Source organism: Ambystoma mexicanum, chromosome 8 (assembly GCF_040938575.1).
Source record: "Ambystoma mexicanum isolate Mex_15411 chromosome 8, UKY_AmexF1_1, whole genome shotgun sequence".
Lineage (NCBI taxonomy): Eukaryota > Metazoa > Chordata > Amphibia > Caudata > Ambystomatidae > Ambystoma > Ambystoma mexicanum.
The window spans coordinates 836,137,015-836,158,165 of NC_090929.1; the positions used below are offsets into that span (position 1 = coordinate 836,137,015).

Here is a 21,151-nt window from a genome sequence, read left to right on the forward strand (position 1 = left end):
CCATTTAATGACGCACGGCTGGCATGGGGATAGTCTGCCTATGGCAGTAAAATGTAACATCATTTGCAATCACACGTGGACGGGCCTCAGATAAGGATAGGGATGACGTTCATCTCAGTTACTGGAAATGCGCCCACATGTGTTGGTAAACATAGTTGGCAGTTGGTTTGTTTGCATTCTACAGATGGCCTGTGTTGCCAACGGACAGACTGCGGCCATGACCGAGAAAGCTACCTTTTCGATGCTGCCGGGCTGATTTTGGGAGTTACAGCCCTGCTGCTTTTGGGGGTTACAGCCCTTGGCGCTGTTTGAAAGAGGGCTGCCTTTGAAACTCAACCAGCACATAAGAACGAGTGCGTTCTCGTTAGGTTCTTGGCTAGAACTACAAAGCTTCTATACCAGAGTCCCTATTCTTAACTGACGCTCTGTTATGCCACTTGGCTTTTTTTTAGCGCTTTGTCACACTTCCAGCCCTCACAGCGCTGTCTTTGAGATTCCCAACGCAACTGATGAGGATGTCCTCTTACAGACTAAACAATCTCATCTTAAGATGCTTGTGTAAGTGGAGTTCACCCTCCTTTTGGTTTGTTTTTTTGGGAAATTCTACTCCAGAGCTTGCGAACCTGTGGGTCGAAGCTGTGATACAGATTCTTGTCTTTAAAATATGGGGCCCGATTCATGGAATTTTTGCCCGGTTCAAAGTGACTTTGCACTGCTGAAAAGTGACTTTGCACTGCCGACACCAACCCTGATTCATGGAACTGTGCAAAATGTATTTTTGCAGTGCAAAGTTGGTGCATAGTGCTTTTTGCAGTACAAAATGACTTTGCACTGACTGTGCACTGCAGAAAGACACTTTGCTCAGTTCCATAATTCAGAGTTTGATTCTGCAGTGCAGAGTCACTTTTCAGCAGTGCAAAGTCACTTTGATACGGGAAAAAATTCCATGATTCGGGTCCCTGGTGTCTGTCGAAAGGGTGGATCTTCTGTTGGGAGCGAAAGTATTTTAGTACATTTCCCTGCAAGAGATCCAGCCAGAGTGTTGTGCATAACTTTGGGACCGATTCATGGAAGTGTTTTATAATGGTGCAATTCCATAGGAAAACGTTCTGTGAATCAGGCCCTAATTAATATGTAATGCACAGTAGCTTCATGAAACCAAAACACTTAGGGGCCGATTCATGGAATTTATTGCACGGTTCGAAGTGACTCTGCACTCCTGAAAAGTAACTTTGCACTGCCGACACAAACCCTGATTCATGGAACCGTGCAAAGTTTTTTTTTTGCAGTGCAGTCATTTTGTAAGTCATTTTTGCAATACAAAATGACTTTGCACTGCAAAAATACACTTTGCACGGTTCCATGAATCAGGGTTTGTGTCAGCAGTGCAAAGTCACTTTTCAGCAGTGAAAAGTCACTTTGCACCATTCAAAAAATTCCATGAATCGGGCCCTAAGAAGCATGGAGTGACAAAGCGATGCACAAACCCGGAGAGTAGCACTATGTAAGTTTGCATTTTATGTAGCGCATGCTAAGTCGGATGCATTGATCCACAGTGATACCCTATTTTCCCCCCTCACGCCCTTGCCCCAGAAAACGACATAGTCATTTACCATTCTTATTGTATATGTAAAACCAATAAAAATACTGAAAAAAGACCGCAATTTTTTCACAGCTTTTGGCTTACTAAATATCCTTTCAGGGAATCTGAATGAATGTTAAAGCAACTCCTGACACAGGTAGGGGAAATACTTTCAGTACAGTGCCTTGCAATCTTATTGTGTCCACCGGACAGTCCGAGAGACCATGCATAGAGCGGCGCCTATGTATACCACCTTGATTTTCATGACCGGGAGGCGGGCTGGGGTCTGTGCCCAGGGTTATTGACCAGAAGTGGTGCAAACCTCTTCCACAGGTTGTAGCCTAAGCTCAGGATTTCTCTTTTAGTGTTTTTTTGTGGGGGCACTTTTGCCCCTTCCGCAGGGTATGTAATCGAAGGCGAAGCAGTCTTTGGGATTCGAGAATGACGTGGGCAAAAAGCCCCATCCAAAACTCTGCAGATGTAGAAGAATAAAAGACAAGGAAGTAGGATGGAAAATTACCATGTATGATGTAATCACAAGGCATGTTAGATGGGACTGTCTGGTCGTGCGTACCTGCCTAGTATCAAATTATCCCCCCTGAAAATCAACAATAACTATTTTTGATGTTTGTGTTTCTTTGAATAGGGTTATCGCTCGGTTTGAATCGGTTATACAATTTCATACCCTGCTATCCACTGGCTACTGGGTTATGGATAGATGCAGTTGTTTAATTAAAAACGCTGCCCCTTCCTTTGAACTTGGTATTTCCACTCATGTGGGAATGCAATATCGCTCGTGGTTCTCATGAAGTCAGTGAACCTTCTCGAAGGAGGTAGGGCCCAGGTGCGCTCGCCATAGATATCTCACGAACTTCATCACATACGATGGCATGGCTCGAACTCTGATCAAAGGCGGCCTTATTCCACACATGAAACCACGTGCAAGGAACTCTGCTTGCAATGAGTCCGACTGGGGACAGGTTTGACAGCTGAAAGGAGGACCTCATCTGAAATATAGGGAACCGTGACAGCTCGAAGTGGCACTTCAAGGGCGTACGTCCTTAGAGTGAATACAATGCCATCAGTATGTGCTCTTTAAATTTAAGCTTCAACAATAAACACAGAAGAAAGGCAATACATATGAAGGGAACAAAAGCACCTGTGCTATAAAATGAGTTCTTGCGTGTAATCTAAGAAGAAACTGAGAGAATGAATTCCCATTTTGGCAAATTACATTAATGTACATATAGATCTCTCCAAAGTACCTTTTTATGGAGTTGTCCCATTGTATACATATTGTATTTGGGCATATACGTGCTTTCACATTTTGTGATTTTAATGAAAGGTTATATGGGAAACGGAAACATACCTGTTTGGGCGATGGAGATTGGAGTGGTGGTTTAGCTCTAGAAGAGGGAGCAGGAGGAAGGTGGAGACCAATTTCAATTTCTTTATGCACCACATTCTGTATTTTTTTTAAACAGATGCTGAAACCCTCACATTATTAACTTGCATTGATAGCAGTATCTTTCATCTGAAAAATGGACCTGTGTGGCTTCGGAAGCTAACGTATACTACTGGATGTACCTGGCATGTCGTATGTCGATCAAGTGCTCCCTCTCTCTCGCCCCCTCTTTACCTCTCATTCTTTCCCTCACTCTCATTCTCTCTCACTCTGTCTCTCTTTCGGTGTGTGAGTCTCAAAGTCAGATGCGTGTTTGTTAGAGTCCCCCCAGCCATTGCTGACACCTGCGCGACCAGAAGAAAAAGATATCGTGAGGGGAGGGGTGCTGTGATTTTCTGCAACATTGGTATTTACAAAAATTAAAAGGGAAATGATTTAATTGTACCAACATTGTAACCTTGCTCTTTTGAAACTATTATAATGTGTATTCCTAATGATCTCAGTCGTAATAATAAGTACGCTACACTTGTCTGATTGAGCAAAGCACATTATGAAAATCTAGAATAGCCATATATATGTTATTTTCTTATAGGAAATGATCATTCTAAAATGGATAATCTGGTACACTTCTATTGTGCTCTTTGAAAATCCCCCCAAACAGACAAGGGGAATGATACAAATAACCGCAGTGAAGGTGCCAGCATGCTTTCCATACATTCAAAGAGCATTTTGGGAACATAGGAATGCCCACAGATCTTTACATTTGACAAATGTGTGATCAAAGGGTTGTGTGCCTGAATCAATTGATGTAATGCACATTTGGCTTGCCTCTCTATTCACAATACTCACCTAATATTAAAATGTTTGTAACTCTGAAAGAAGCACATGATTTGAAAACCCTTTACAATTCACATACAATGATAAAATGGCTGCAACATCAGTGACTCGATTGGGGTCCAATCGCCTTCAGGAGATAATGTTTCCTTTCTCTTCCCAGAATTTTAGACCGGTGTTAGGGTAAGGGTCGCTGTTCACATTCTCAGATCCCAATCTACAGACATACTAAGAGAAATAGAGTAGATTAAGCAATTTGAGGAAAGTCACACACAGCACAGCGCCACCTAGTGAAAGTTCACTTTCAGTTCAGAACCAGATAGGCAATGCATTGTGTGTATGTACATTAGCTCAAATGCCAAGTATTTGCTCCAGGAAAATGTCTTTGTCTAAAGGACAGTTATATTTTAAATGGAACATTTTTCAACCCAAGACAGACAGTTCTCATGACTCCATACAACTACATACATGAAAAAAGTTTATTTTGGTAGGACATAGCATGTCATAAAAACGCAACAATTAACATCACAATACCCATAAAAACAGTAACCAAGTAAAATCATTGCATAAACAGAATCATGGACAATCAAGCCGTAATAAAGATTCTCTTCTTGATAAGGCACGCTTTTAAAACTTTAGGACAGCCCTCCCCAACCCGTAACAAATTATGTAGTGCAGGCTTGTAGCGTCGCAGGCCACAGCACTGCAAAATGGGTTTTATAGTTTGTTCCCTAATTATTGAAAAGTTGAGGCAAAATAAAACAAAATGTGGAAAATCTTCTTTAGGTGCCCCACAAAAAAGACAGGACTGGTCCATTCTCCCTTTGGACCACACCGACATTACAGCTCTGGGCTGTATGCAGTTAAAATGGACCCTTGAAACAGGAATGTGCTGAGAGGGGTGGTTGGCCCAGCTCAGATATTTTTGCAGGCCAGGAGATGAAATCAGTGATGTATAATGTTGGCAAGCTTCATAAGTTCTAAGGATGCTCTTCTGGCCAAAAGAAGCTAGAGCACACCTGCTCTCGCAGGGCTTGCAGCCTTGGATGATAACAGCGCTGATGTATAAAAGCAATGGCCTTCCCTGCATCTGCCAGCAGCGTCCTCACATGCCTGAGCCAAGGAATTTCTGAATAAGGGTCTTTGGGTACCAGATAACTAGTTACTTCTTGGGTCAGGGTAGCTCTGGTGTTTCCCCAGATTCTGAGTCAGTGATTTACTGGTAGGGCCACAACCGAGTCGCCCAAGAACCGACAGCCAACCTCTTGATGGACTGCACATTTTGGAGCACACCCCGGCAGCCCCAGAATGGTCTTGAGAAAGTCATTCTCGGCCACCTGAATGAGCTCCAAACTGCCAAACCCCCACAACTCCATACCATATCTGGCCATAGACATGGCATTACCATGGTAGACTTTTAGTGCCAATTCTGGCGGTTTTGCTTTAAATTAGCCCAGAGCTCTGGATACCCCCCCGGCTGCCTGCTTAAATCTTTATAGCTGCTTTTCAGCATGGACCTCAGGCCCCAAATTTGCAGAGAATCTTAACCCAAGATAATCAAATTGATTAACTCTTGGCATCAGGTCTCCTCTGCAAAAAATAACTAAATACTTAGGGGGACGTTACTTTCCACAGCAGGCCATAACGGCTGATTTCCAGAGCCCAAGATTGGCCATGAATCCAGAATAGTCGTCTACCAGACACTATAATGACCTGGGGGTGCGGACAAGTAAAACCACATCAGCATAATCAAGTACTGGCCGGCGTCTATTAACCAATTTGGGAGAATCAGAAACCAAATTCAATAAATGTTCGTATAGTCTGTTTGTATAAAGACAGAAGAGGAGTGGATCCAGGACACACCCCTGATGCACCCCATAATAGTGCAGTGCAGTCCAACATCCTTGTAATAGGAGCATTGGGGGATGTTTAGCAAACTTGCAATGCAGGCTACCGTGCTTCACAAGTGGCTTTATCCACTTCCACATTTCTGTTTTTTCCCCAAAAGTCTCACAACCTACATCTCTGCTGTATTGAATTGTGGGCATGGCAAGCACATTCATATAAGAAACATGTTACTTCCACAGTACACGGAGGCCTCTGATAAATTGCCCATAAAGGCAGCCATCGCAAATCTATAAGGCATCTGATTTAGAACTGTGGAAGTAAGGGTTGAATATATTTCTTATGAATCGTTGTGTACATTATTTCATAGAAATATTATGATTTAATTTGAGAAATCTTTTCCAAGCAGGTTTCTTTTGGGAATTACTATTGACAATGCTGGGGCTTTACTAATTTCTATTTCATCTTCTAACAAACACGCGCAATTCCCAGACAAGAAGCAACATCATTGCTAATATTAAGGACTTCTATTTATGAGACTATCAGCAGGGAGAAGAAAGAAGATAGTTTTGAATTTGTCTGCAGACTTGCACAACGTTTAAGCTGAGCAACATACCTACTGTAGAAATCTGTATGCAAAGCATCAGCTAATGTCCCAAATTGGCCTCTCTCCCTTTTGGGGTGGATGCAATGAGTCAATAAGTTGGCAAATATTATTAGCTGTTTTCAGTACAGAGTGGAACACGTTTTTGACAGCTCCTCCATCAAAATGTTTCCATGTAGTTAATAGTAGATGGACACATTTGGAGTACGACAAACAACAACAGAAACCAACTTGAGTCAGAAAAATTATAATGATTTGTCATTTACATAGCACGTTCTCCAAAGCGCTGTACCTAGAACATAGTTACGTACAATTATCACCCAACCAAAGTTGGTAATACTTTATCAACATCAGAAGGTGAAAGGCGGAGTTGTTCTTGCTTGGATTTAGACCTGGGGATCACACACAGATCACCGGAGCGAGTGCTCAACCTGCTGAGGTTTCTAACGGCATACATCGAGCCTCATTACAACCTTGGTGCTAAGTGCACCAACTTTACCACCATGGTGTAAACTCCGTTTACACCATGGTGGATGGCGGATTTACCGCCCCATTCCAAGGTGAGTGGGGCGGTAAATCCCCATTTCCCATTTTCCCTTCCCCATTCCCATTTTTGCCCCATAGGGCACAATGGGAGTGGGGAAGGCGCTAATTACGCCGCCGTAAATTACGGCGGCGTAATTAGCACCATGGCAGGTTAGCGCCATGGATTTTAACGCCTGCTAAAAGCAGGCGTTAAAATCAGAATCAGGCATTAAGGGTTAACGGTGGCGTTAACCCTTAACGCCTGAGTTGTAATGAGGCCCATCGTCTTGCATGTCTCAAAAGGTTTGTTATACTAATCCATCTCCTTTTTCTTGGAGAATTAATTTGTAAATAAATCTGATGAAACCTTAGCAGAGTTAACTTTGTGAAGGGAAGATCAACTTAAAAAAATGTAATCATTCAAGCAATTTTCTTTCACACACGAAACTGTTTTTAGGTTTTATTGACTTTGCTAAGGCCTTTTATTTGGTTTCTCGACCCCTTCTATGGAATAAGCTGTGTCAATGGGAGATTGATCCATTTTTATTATATTTTATTAAAGCATTATATTCAGGTACTTTAGTTACTGTTGGAAATAATCAGGAAGGTTCCTTGTCTAAACCAGTTCATACTAACAAGAGCCTTAAGCAAGGCTGTGTCCTTGCACCCATTCTTTTGAATGTATATCTTGCAGACATGGATATAACTGACACAGGTTTGGATTCATCCCCCTTCAATTGGTGGTACTTCTGTCCCATGGCTTGCCTATGCAGACGACATCTGGCATATCATGGGCAAGTCGCTAGAAATTAAGAATTATGTTTATCTTGGTAGTCTTATTTCCGTACATTTAGATATGAATTGTTATGCACATTCTTCAAGACTGAAAGTAACGAGGAAAAGGGGTATGATAAGGAAGTTCATCGGGCAAAGAGGAGGATCTAACACAGAGGGTTTACTTACTATTTATAAGACCAGCATAATTCTGAGAATACTTTATGTCTTAGCGGTTCTTCCTGAGAAATACATTTTATGGTTAAAACTTGAAGCAAAACTGCTATGATCTATTCTCGAGGTTCCTACATGCGTGTCAGTGGAGGCCATGTGATGTGAGCAGTGCACTTCTTCCTTATACTCACTTTGGCTGCTACAACGCTCTAAACTCCTTCTGTCCTTCTACACCCCGAATCAGTACTCAAACACTTTATTATCCCTTTATATTTACTATATTTTTTTAATCGATCCCAAAATCTGCGCCACAATGCTCTAGGGCTGCTGCGCGCTTTAGAAATGCTAATAAATATATAAAATAAATTACGCTTCTTCGCAAATCATCATACTTTATTGCAGTATAATGTACTTTTATATGAATTAAATCAGTCAGTTAAAATGTACTTAACAGATAGAGGCCTAACGGTGGAACAACTTAAGCTTCTGCCTAATGTGGCTGTGATCTTAAAAAATAAAATAACTGTATGGGATATGAATAATAGTTTGACTTACTTAACTAGTAAGAAGATCTACAGTATGTACTGCCTGAAAAGTTTTAGATGTCACCTGCCTTGCTCCTATTTAACGACACCAACCTCTATTGCAGTCAGAAGGTTCATCATATACCTACATTTTGGTATTTGTACTACTCAGGAGATATGCTAAGAACCACACACTGATAGATTATGTCGGTTAGGTGCTCTGACAGTAAAATATTCCCGACCTATATGAGCTAGCTGCTCTAAACTTAAAAAAATCTATTGGAAGGGTTATAAAGAGCTCACCTCTCACTTTGATCTTATTGAGCAGAGCAGTTCTGGAGTAATTCCCATGGTGCAGAATCAGTGGTTTTTACTGCCGCATCCTTTTTTGTTTGGAATGAAGCCCAAAAACCTTTGTTAAAATGACTTCGAGACTGTTTTATATATGAAATTGTAAAGACTGGATTTTTCGTATATTTGTATGAGCTATAGACAATTGGCTGTTTATATGAATTTTACTGTTAAGATTGTTCGTATTTGAATGTCTGCTAAAAAGGTTTTTCTTTCAACCAAATGCACAATAAATAAAATTTAAATTCAAGCAATTTTAACTAGAGATTTTCACCTTGTGTGATCACTTGTGTCTTCATATTAATTTAGTGGAATAAATCACCTGTACAAGAAAAGGTGAACATAAATATATGGAAATGATAAAAAGGGTCTATAAAAGACGTGGGTGGACATACCTACGATATAGCATAGCATAACATATCAGGGCAGGTTATAGTCAGTATGGAGCCCAGGTTCAAATTCCTCATTGCGTCACCCCTCCATGGCTTCTTTCCATACCACAAACGACTGAAGTACCCCCCAAAATCATGACATTATTTAAATTTAAATAAAGTTTTATTGACTTGCAATGAAAAGTAATGAGTACCTTCTTGACCTAACTGTGAATATCTTCTTCCCTTAATCGCTCTAGAGCTTTGTCTTCTGCCTGCTTTCGTTCTTTGTCATGGTCTCCTACTTCTGCTTTTTGTTTCGTTATGCGAGTTTTCTTTCTGTCTCATTATCGTTTCTTTCTTGCCCTCTCACCTTTCATTTGTGTCCTTTTTGCTATTTCAATTCAACCTATTTGTTCAGGTCTCCTGATCTTTTCTGTAATTCTCTACTTTTCTGCTTTTCATTTTTTTCTTCAGTTTTTGGTATTTCAGCAACAGAAGAAAGACCTCAAACACAATTACATATGGACAAAGAGAGTACAGTGTCTTCCCACCCATTCCCTGCCACCCCCACCCCTAGTACGACAAACCCTCGCCTATAACAACTCAGAAATAGTGCTACAAGTACATGAATAAACTAAGCCTGCTGCTCAACAATGTGAAAAACGTTAGTGCATATCCCCGTATCTATCAAATTGAGGGTGATCAATCATATGGTATGCTTTCCTCTGTTGCACTTTCCTTCACTCCCAATTCTTTTCTCTTTTATAGTCCCTTACTTTATATTTTCTTTCATCCATTTTTGTCTGTCCTGCCGAGGAGCCAGAGCTCTGGGTCCGGCCTTTCTCTGCGCTGATTTCCCCTCACTCCCTCCTAGCATGATATGGGAGTGCTGGGGGGTGCTCAAAGTGGAAGCCGTTCAGTGTGAGTAGGTGCTCATTTGTGGGAGGTTGTTGCCCTGCCAAAACCGTAGTCAGGCAAAGCTCTAGCATTTGCCATAATATGAGGGTGGCAGGCTTTTGTCCTTTTAGAATTTGCTTTTGTGCGCTCTTAGTCATCCTTGGCTGGAGGGACTCATTTGTCTCCTGTCACTGACGCATCCCCCACGCCCCTTCTGCTCCCCGGGCCATTGCCCATTTCGACCACCACTAGATATGGCCCTGGGAATGGTGGTATATGATGAACATAAGGAAGACATGATGATCGAGCAGAACTTATTTACACCATGGCTCCAACATAACATACATTTGACAAAGAATTCCCATGACATGGAATGGGACAACATTATTATTCACTTTGCAACAAGAAGGCATGGCTTTATATATATTTTTCTAGTACCATATTTGAGCAAGCCTAACTACTAAAGTCAAGCATCTCAGTGGTTGCTGGAGTCTAAGTTAGGGGGTCAGGAAGAAGTGGGTACCCCTCAAAAATAGTTTTGCTGCCTTAAGCAACAGGTTTGGGAAAACTCCTGAAATAATGCAATAGGTCAATGCCTGACGTCGCAGTGTAGCATACGCCAAAGTAGTTCCTTCCTCCCGTGAGACGTGCTTGATAGCAGGGCTGTGTGTGGGTCCTGCTGGACCAGAGGTGTCTGCTCTTCTGCACGGGTATTGTCACATCTTCCTCACGAGCCGGGGTCCTTTGTGCCCCTGGAGATGTGCCAGTGGACCTCACTGTATCCAGGTCCTGCCGGACTAAGGTGGTGTGCCCTTACCCTGCATGGGCCTTGTATCCTTTGCTGTCCTGACGACCCCCTCGCTTGCTGCTTTCCATAGGGAGAATATTGCTTAAATCTAGAATTAGACTATAGAGAGGGCACTGGCCCAAATGGAGAGGCTTGAAAGAGATGGATGTATCAGCAGGTAGCCAAGGCAGCCCAAGCAGCACTGGGCTATAATAAGCTAGAACAAGGTTAGCAGAGATCGAAAGGGCCACAGCATTTTGGGCCTGTTGCAGTCTCCCATTTGGGGAGACAGTCCTGAGGACCAATGTGGGAAGAATGTTTACAGCAAACAAAGGTGGAAGAAATCTCTAGAGACTGCATTCATTACAGCAGTCAGACGATCAGTCTCAAAACGATATAGAAAAGGGGTCTGCAACCTTTGGCTCCCCAGATCTTTTGGGCGGCACCTCCCATCAGCTCTAGTCAGCATAGTCAACGGTGAGGCATCACCGGAGTCATAGTCAAAAACATCTGGAGAGATGCAGGCTGCAGACTCCTGCTATAGGACATCCACAAGGACAAAAGCGTGGAAAGTTCATTTCACATATTTACAGGCAACCAGCACCAACAGTGAATGAAATTGTAACTGTGAACGGCACTTTCAAGCTATACTATTTTCCCTTCGAACTCTACACAACACAAAAAAAGAAACCCTTAATTGTGAAATGCACTTAACTCATTGTCAATTCAGGTTGTGCTTCCGTGGTTCACTCTAGAAGGTTGTGCCACAGAACCACAGTGAAATGCCAAGCAAAGAATATGCGAAAAGCCCACACTTAAGTGTAAATGTGGCGAGACCTCAAGATCTCTTTATCTTGTTCAAGAGTCCCAGGCGCTTCCTGCTTGAGGTGTAGCAGTATCAGGTATTCGAACCCCTTTGGGGCAGTGGTCCTCAAATGGTGTATGCCAAGGCCACCCTGAGTGAAACTAAAAAATTGTCTGGGGCCCTCCTGCCATCCTGCCCTTGTCAGTGTAATTTTTTATATAGATAGACTTTGGCTGTGTGGTGCCATAATGTTGAAGGGATATATTTTGGGGAGACATTCAAGACAGTAGGACAAACACTTCCAATCCTAGAAAATTCTCCAGTAGGGCTAATATTTTCTCAAAATACTTTCCTATTCGTATATTCAGAGAAAGGCAATTTGATTTTGCAGAGCAAACAGTATTAATGGGAAGGGTGGGGATGTCTCTCTGCAGAATTTGTGGTTTCATTTTTGAGACCCCCACTCTGAGGTTGTCCTCCACTTCCAGCCTTGTGCGGTATTTAGTCTTTAGTACAGCCAATGCTAAAAACCCTTTTCCGCATAGGTAGGAAGACCCAAAGGGTAAGAGAGATGGCATAGCAGACCTTGCCAATGTAGGAAAGTCCATGTTTACCTTCAGTTAAAGGTCACCCACTGCAATGTTCCTAAATTCAGATTGCAGAGTAATGTCCGATTGAATCTCAATCAGCACCTCCTGAATTTCAACTGGAAGATGTATAACTCCCCCTGCCAGAAAAGGCTGCATCACCCAGTCATTGATGCCAGCATTTTGTTCAGGGAAGAACTTATCGAAGCTGGTGCTTAATGTTGTTAGGTGACAGGACATGCAGCAAGTTATACTCCGTTTTCCTCACTTGCTTCTGCAAGCAATCAGAACTGAACTGCTACCCCAGTGTCAATTGTTCTTTTCCAGAGGTCTAGCTTCCTCTTGAAGGCAAACACCTTTTTATTCATTGCATAAAAGGTTTTTTATTTTTGGCATAGAGGTAGGTAGGCAGTGTCATAAGATGCTTCCAATGCACTGACTTGAGTAGAAATAAGTCTCCCATGGTTGAGATACCCATGTTTTGTTTCCAAGTGGTTTCTTAATTTGGTTGGTTTCAGGCTGTCATTGGCTAAAGTTGCTCGAAACACCACACACTGAGCCCTAGTTTCACCTCCAACCACAAAAGAAGTAAATCCAAAGTCTAAATATGTGTCATCATTCTTCCTGGATTTTGCATTTTTTGAATCTACTGTTTTTGGGCAAATAGAAGTGCTCCATTTCAAAATGGGTTCCTCAACTATGAAAAAATGTAAACTTCCATACTAATGCTGTTTCACATGATCTGTGGATACCCTGAAATGAGGTAAAGCAGTATTTGTATAGACATACAAAAAATGTTTGAGAGAAATGTAGCTGTGACAAAATCACAAGTGCACCAGAAAGCTGTCAAGCAAAAATTAGCGGGTGAACAAAAAAGGCTTTGATTTTGGAAAAGGAGTAGTGCTGTTATGCATGCGAGACGTCAGTAACATGGGAATTATGCAGTGATATGATGTGGAGAGGAAAATGCATTTCATCACTACCATTCATTCCATCCCCTCAAATACAAAAAGGAAAGTAGAGCCCACCTCAACCCAGATTGCACATGAGCTGCAATAATGTGTTATAATACACAAATCACATGTAGGAGAAACAAGGACCACATGGGCTCTGATCTATGCTATAGGAGAAACAAAGACCATGTAGTCTCTGATCTATCAGCTTGAACAGAGCCACCACTGTCTGCATTTCTCCTACATCTCTCCCCCTGTTTAGACTTAGAGGAAAAACAGTCTGAGGCATACATTACAATGATGGCAAAGATGAGGTTAATGGCTGCCGTGTTTGATGATACGGCCAACCGGAAGGAATCTTAAACATTAAAAACCCACTGTAGAGCTATAAACCCTTTTTTGTCAGCAAGTGGCTGATGTGGCGGAACCAGTGTTATAAGGCAATGAGGTGATAACACTGTGTAGTACTATGGGAAGTGATGCTGGAAGGGCTCCAGTAAACCTAGCTTTAAAGCCTCGTACCAAAAATACAGAAAGGAATACATTGTCCTGTTAGAAGACTGTTGACTGGCAATATGGGGGCTGTTGCTGGAGGACCTGCCCTGATGCTCTCCCTGGCCACTGCTGCTGCAAGAGAAACAAGAACCATGGGGTCTCTGTTCCATGAACTTGATTAGAGCCCCATGATCCTCATTTCTCCTACAGCAGGAGTTGCACTTGCAAAGTGCACAGCCACTATTTGAAAAGTTTGAAAGGCCAAGGATAAACAAGGACTGTGGGGGCTCTGTTCCATCAACTTGAACAGAGTCTCCAGGGTGCTCTTTTCTTCTACAGCGGGTATTGCACTGGCAAAGTACACAGTCACTACTGCTGCAGGAGAAACACGGAGCGCGGGGGCTCTATTTTATCAACTTGAAAAGAGACCCCATGGCCTTGTTTTTCCTAGAACAGTTGAACTGGGCACATTTTTCCTCTTGCCTTTTAAATGTAGTTGCAGAAAAAGCACTGGCCACAGTTGGGAGTCGGGGAAAGGTGGACGTTCGAGCAGGAGCAGGGAGCTGGAGCACTCGGCCAAGCTTCAGAAGGTGGTCAGCCCAAGTGCACCTTTTTAAATTTGAAGCAATATTTATCCTTGGAAGAAGTGGAAAATTGGCACCCTACTTCTGCATTGGCTGTCAGTCCCGCAGAGTGATCACTGCTTGGGACGTGTTGCAAAATGCAAGCGTGACAGAAGCTGTCCAGTCAATGATTAGCCGTCCCACCCCATATCACCCCACCATACCCTCCCATCTGAAAGTAGGGCACCAAACCATCAAGTCGCTAATGAGCCATCATTAGCATTTCCATGCTCTACATTCAGATTGGATGGGCTGGTCTTGGCTGCACAGGATGTTAGGTGCTGTTTAATCACTGAACAATAGGGTCCTACATGTGCAGGTCCAGTCCCTGTCACACTGAGCATGTTTGGCAGGGACCATATCAGATCGGGCTGCTGCTAGTTGCTAAAGCAACACCCAGATCCATTTTTTGGTTTTTTCTTTCAGATTGCTGGTGCCTCCTGAACATGATGCTGCACCCCCTCTCCAGAGGGGCGCGCCCCGCAGTTTGACTATCGCAGCTTTAGGGTAATGAAGCTTGATCATCAGCAACACCAAACAAACTCAATTGTAAGACAATTGAAGTAATAGGCAAAAAGCCTTCTGCCATGGTGCATACAGTAAAAATTAACCCTTTGGGTTCCAAACTCCTGCCAGGTCCCAGAATATTGCAGCCAGAGTAAATGTGCTGACTGCAGTCCCTGAGACTTGCCAGGGAGAGGGAGCCAGAGGGCACAGACATCACCCTCTTCCAGCACTCACAATTTAGAATGTATATATACGTTTTAAGGACAAAAAAGCAACCATTTGTCTTGTCTTTATATCTACATCCTTTGAGCATTGAAATGGCCTGGAGACCCAAGCTACTCCTCACTGATGACGCCCAATGAGGCCGAAACATGTCTCGGGATGCTTGTGGTCTCGTGCAGAAGGGATGTGACCTAGCAGTTCTGGGTGGACTGCCACTGTTGGGGTGGGACTGAGCCAGATTTGCATATGGTCTCTCCCCTTCTGTAATGGCTTAGCAGGCTGAAAAATGATGTTCTGGAGGGTTGCCCAGAGCTGTGCCCGAGGCTATGTTGGCTATGATTGATTCAAAACCTTCCAGCCATCACCTTTTGGTTTTGCTATGCTTCCCAGATCCTTATTTGTATGCCTTATATCATTTGCATAGATGCTGCAACGCCTCCTATCATCATTTGCATGCCTTTTTTAAATTGCAGCATAAGAGCACAGAGCGCCAAGCATGTGTGCAGAGACCTTAAGCTGAGTGCCCTTCATTATTATTCAGTGGCTTAAAGGGGACACGTTGTTTTTATAAACATAAAATATCTTGTTCCAAACAGTTAATGTATTATTGTCTGCCTATTCTTGGCCAAATAAGCCCTCGTGTCTGTGTGATTTTAAACATTTTGTATGCCGTTTTATTGCTATGGTTCTCCTCTGTTTTGTGAGGTGCTATGGTACCCTTATAGAGGAAGTGACACTGGAAGTGACATGGAATTCCAGTCTGAAGAGTCGTTATAGCTGCAACGTGGCAAAGTAGAAGGTTGCATTTTCATTCACTTTACAGCACGATGACTTACCTACTAATCCCGCTCTAACAACACTAGTAGTGCCAGGCATGATTGCACTGCTTTAAGTAGTAACAAAGTCAAAAGACTCCAACTTGGTGTGTGTGTGTGTTTTGCATTTTCTTTTTTTTAAATGACACATGAATGGTTTTTCATTGAGATTAATCTGAAAATAAATGCTGAATAAACTACTTAAAGAATATCTTGCCACCTGATGCATTAGTGGCAACATCCATTTGAAGATCCATGTATGCAATGTTTGGATGACCCGACAAAGATAAGCAAACTCATTGTCAAGAAAATTGTTTCTCAGCCAATAATTGCCTTGATAAAGCTCATCAAAGGTGAAACACGAGCTGTCTTAGGCCTTTGAAAACTGATTACAAATAATTGTTTGGAATTTTTTGCGTTTGCAAATGCTCTGTATATGTTATGTTATCTTGTATTTATATAGTGCCTTCTGCCATATGTTAGGGCGTTGAAGCACTGGAGGTAAAATGGCCCTTCACAAGACATTAGTCTGAGGAGGCAGGACAAAAACATAGAGGTGCATGTGGCAGATGTTTTGGAGCTGAACAGAATAGTTTAGAACAGTTAAGAAAAGTTCAGAGATAGCACAGTAGCCTAGAGTGTATGAATGAAATATATCAACCATTTTAATCTAACATTTGTGCAGATAATAAAATGGCTGATAAAAAGCACATACATTATCTAATGTATTGATAATATAAGCAATTAGACCTGAACCATACTTCCAATTCAGGCTTTTGGATTTCTTTGCTGGTTGTCGCTAGATTAGGTGTATTCCACGGCTGGTTTTTTAAGCAGATATTACTCTTAAAACTGAAGTGCAAGCACGTTTGGTGCAGCTTTTCCTTACTATGTATCCTGATAGCGTTAGTAATAATACTACTACCAACATTAATACTACTACCAGCAGAAGGACTCCTACTACCAGTCTCATTAACATGACTGCTGTTAGCAGTAACAGTACCTTTTTATTAACAATAGGAGTATTACTAATAGTACTGCTACCAGTAGTAGTATTACACCTAATATCTCTACCAACCGTCGTTTCTGCCTTATTACGTGCACATTTAGTAGAAGTAGCAGCAGCAGAAGTAATCCTACTGCAAGCATCACAACTACCAGTAGCAACACAATTATTATTACTACCAGTACTAATATGACTGACTGTATTATCACCATTACTATTAGTACTACCAATAGTAGCTCTACCACTGGTAGCAGGATATTACTACTACCACTACAGCACTATTAGAAGTAGTACTACAATGCATAGTACTACTACTAGAACTTCTGTGAATCATAGTAACAGTACTATGTGTAGTAGAACTATTATTGGTTGTAGGAGTGCTGCTTCTGATTATGTAAGTGATAATACTACTACGACCGCATAGATACAGGCGACCCCTCCCTTTAATTAACCTTATGGTGTAAACAATCCACTGCACCTCTGCCAGAAACCTGTTAAAAAAACAGTTTCATATTTCTTAAATCTTTATAAAAAAACAGTTCAAATTACAAAAGAACAACATGGGTGCCTTCCCCTTGTTCAGTTTCTTGGACGCCCCAAAACATGTTTAAAAACCTTATCGCAATGTGAGGTTAGTATACAAAAGTGACAATTTTTATTTATTTAAATTTTAATACCACAAAAAAAAATCTGTTTCTTGTAGCCGCACGACCTAGTCGACCAACCACACGTTACACCTTTCAAGTACTTGAGAGAAATACTCAGATCACTATATCTGTATGGTCAGTCTTTCTCTAGGTATTAATCAGTGATATATCTTTACAGAAAAGTGGCGCATTGTGGGAATGGCCAAATCAAACAGAAAAAGGACAGCTGAATCGGGTATCTATTTGGTCTGACTACAGGTCGACAAATTATGTTTTGGCCCCTAATTTGAGATATGTTTGTCCTAAACATTTTCATCTGATCGCCAACTTCATCAGGACATTGGAAATCTTGGGGTATGTTTGGTTTATTGTCGATTTTTCAAGACTCTTTTTTCTGTGTAAAGAACTATTTATTGTTTCCACGTGTTTAGGGTGATTTTCCATATATGTTTTTTTCACAGCGGATTAAATCCCTGCCAACATCAAAAAAACATTCCTTTGTTTTCCTTTTCCAAACTACTCTGGGTATGTGTGGAATATTTGGGTAGTTTTCCTACTTCTCTTAATCTTCTTGTCTCATTTCCCAAGACAGGGGTGTTTATGTATCCCAAACTGAACGAAGGTTTTCAGAGAAAGCTGTGGGAAAAGGTGGGAAGTACCCATAGTATATTCTAAGTGATAATACTACTGCTGCTACTACTATAACAGGTATTATTATTATTATTATTATTATTATTATTATTATTATTATTGGGACATTAGGAGAGCAGTCCTAGCTTTGGTAAGCAATGAAACACTTTAACAATCATAGGGGGAAGTACACGGGGAACAGGGAGCTAACGGGCCGGAGATTGGGCAATTTGACAGCAACCAGAGGAGGAAACCAGGGAGAGCAGATCGCCCAATCTCAGGTTAGGTAGGGAGTGGAAGGGGTGCGTACCTAGGTGTTATGGAGGAGACAATCTTTGAAGAGGAGGAAGGGTATTGAGCTCCTTTCTGAAATGTAAAAGCGAGGAGGCGAACCTGCTTCTGACGGAGACAAGGTTCCAGAGTCTGGGGGCATAGGCATAGATGTCCTACCTTCTGGTTCTTTCCTTCCTGCAATAGAGTAGTACACATATGCACATGTATATGCTCCTGGTGGGTCCCAGACCCGTAGAGATGCTGAGCTTCCCAGCAAGGTATCTTGGGGGACTTGAGTGTAATGGCCTTGTAGATGACACAGCATTATTTGACAGTGAAACATGCTTGCAGTAGGATCTACAGCAGTTTGATGTGGGCCGGGGCTAATAGTACTTTCACTAGTAGTGGTAGCATTCTCCTGGTAGTACTACTAGTACTGGTAATAGTAGTACCACTTGCGGTATTACTGCTAGTACTACTGGTATGAGCAATGCATTTAGGATGTATGTGATTATTTCGAATACGAACATTTCGAAGACAAAAATCTTGCATTCTAAATGTTTGTATTTTAAATAATGACCACACTACTAAATGGCCTTTTGACACCCCACCCCCTTACATACCATTTGGGTGCACATCTCGTTGCGTGCCGCTGAGTCTCTGCAGCGCCAATTCCTTTCACTTCTGTGGATGGGTCTTTTGTCTTTTTTTTCTTTTTTCTTCCAAATCCTTGTTGTTTTGGATGCAGGGGAAACCCCGCCACCCCTGATTCCATTATAAGGAACAAGGGTGTGGGGGACAACCCCGCAACCCCTGCTTCCCTTGTTTGCTATAATGAAACTGAATGGCTGAAATGTTCAGCATTTTCAGCTGTACATAATTTTGGTACAGCCAAATTCGCAACATTTTAACCATTCGGTTTTTTATTTTCTATATTTTCTGTCATTACCATGCAATTACTGGGACTAGTACTGATACCACTACTTGTGATAGTGGTTCTGCTACTGTGGGAGTAGTAATATTAATGCTTCCAACACAAATATCATGAATACTTTAAAGTAGCAGCAATATTAGTGTTACTAACAGCATCCAGGGTAGTAGTACTACTACTAACAGTAGTACATAGCTTCCGATTTTCCAGTTCCATGTGGAATCCTTGACCCAGTCCTGTGTTGTTTTTCTGCACTCCATGCTGGGACTTGTAGGATCACCCTTGCATTGGGAAAAACAAAACTACAAGTTCCAGCATTTAATTGGAACAGTGGTCGAAGTGGACGGGGATAGTTCAGAGTGGTGCCCCTCTACTTTTTTAAATTAAGTTGTACTGTCCCTATACTTTGATTTTAAAAATAAACCATTCTGTAATGGTTTCGTTTGAACAAACTTGCACTTTCGGTGCATTCCACTGAACGTTCCCTTAAACAGCAGGCGCATGTGTTTGGGGAATTGTATTGTGCGTGGCAGGCTGTGTGGCAATGGCGTTTGTGCGGAGTGGGGGCAGGGAATTAGGGAACATAGTTCAAAGAGAATTGCACCAGCATAGCCAGAGCCATCACGGGCTCAAGGCTAGACTACTGCAACATCCTCTTCCTTGGAACATCCATCAAAAACCTGGACAGACTGCAAGTCATGCAGAACAACGCACTCTGCGCAGCTCAAGGCATCGCGAAAAGAGAACACATTACCGCCGCCAGGAAAGCAGCCCACTGGCTCACAATAAAAGAGAGAATCCTATTCAAAACACTGATACTGACCCACAAGTGCATCTACTACTCTGCACCTGATTACTTCTCACAAAGGATTCACCCCTGCTCCTCCACATGGCCAACTAGGACATCCTACACCAACATGCTCTGTGTGCCGATGGTAAGAGGAATTAGAGCAGGTGGCTATAGCTTCCCCTACCTAGCACCATCACATTGGAATGCCCTACCTCCCTCTATACGAGGCGAGGCCTCGCTCATGACCTTTCGCAAAGCCATGAAAACAGTGCTCTTCATCTGAAACCTGCCACCATCTACAGCCATAATCTACCCGTTCACCACATAAATGTGATTCCACATAGATGTTACCCACCTATGTTCATATGTATATTATATGTATCCGAATTTATACTTGCTCTATTTACAACTGCTTCTCCCTATGTGCCTTCTCCATGTAACTAAGCTCCCCTCAAGTAACAGTGCCTCAATGCCCAAGGGCTGCTGTGCGCTATACAAAGGTAATAAATAAATACAATAGTTTCACTATTTCTTTTTGTACACTTGGACCACTGTTTTGGAAGCAAAACGCAGGACTGGCTCAAGGTGTCATTCATGGAACTGGGAAACGTGGCAGGGAGGGCAGTAGTAACAGTAGTGCAGGCAGTATTATTACTGTACAACAACTGGTTGTGTTACTATTAGTAGTAAAAATAGTTGAACTATTAGTAAAGTAGTAAAACTATTACAACTGATAGTAATATTAGTGGGAGTATTACTTGCAACAATACTGCGGTTACTAAAATACTACTATTGGTAGTAACAGTAGTATTACTGCTGTTGGTTGCAGGGCTACTACTGTGGGTATTACTGGTACTACTATTGGTCCTAATATCTTTACTAGTAGTAGTACTTATAAACGGGTGCAAGGTAAAATGAAATGCACCCATTTACTTTTCCATTTGACTGCTGACAGACTTCACTTCCTTCTCCTCTGATATCACTTCCACTTTAAAGACTTGAAAGTAGCTTTCAAAATGGAGAACAACCATAGCAAAACAAATGCATGTACACATGTTCAAACTAAAATAGATGGGAATTTATTTTTTGCTGGATGATAAACCGTTGTCAGGAAGACCATTTTATTTGTTTACAATCTGTGTGTCCCCTTTATAAAAAAAAAGCTTGGAGCGATAACATATTTAAAAGTCT

At 42.0% G+C, this 21,151-nt stretch overlaps 1 protein-coding gene across 3 annotated transcripts in view; it reads left to right on the forward strand.

Annotated features, from left to right (window-relative positions):
• CHST3 (carbohydrate sulfotransferase 3) overlaps positions 1 to 21,151 on the forward strand; it is a 309,745-nt gene that overhangs the window by 111,934 nt on the left and 176,660 nt on the right. The gene's annotated exons all lie outside the window — the stretch shown is intronic.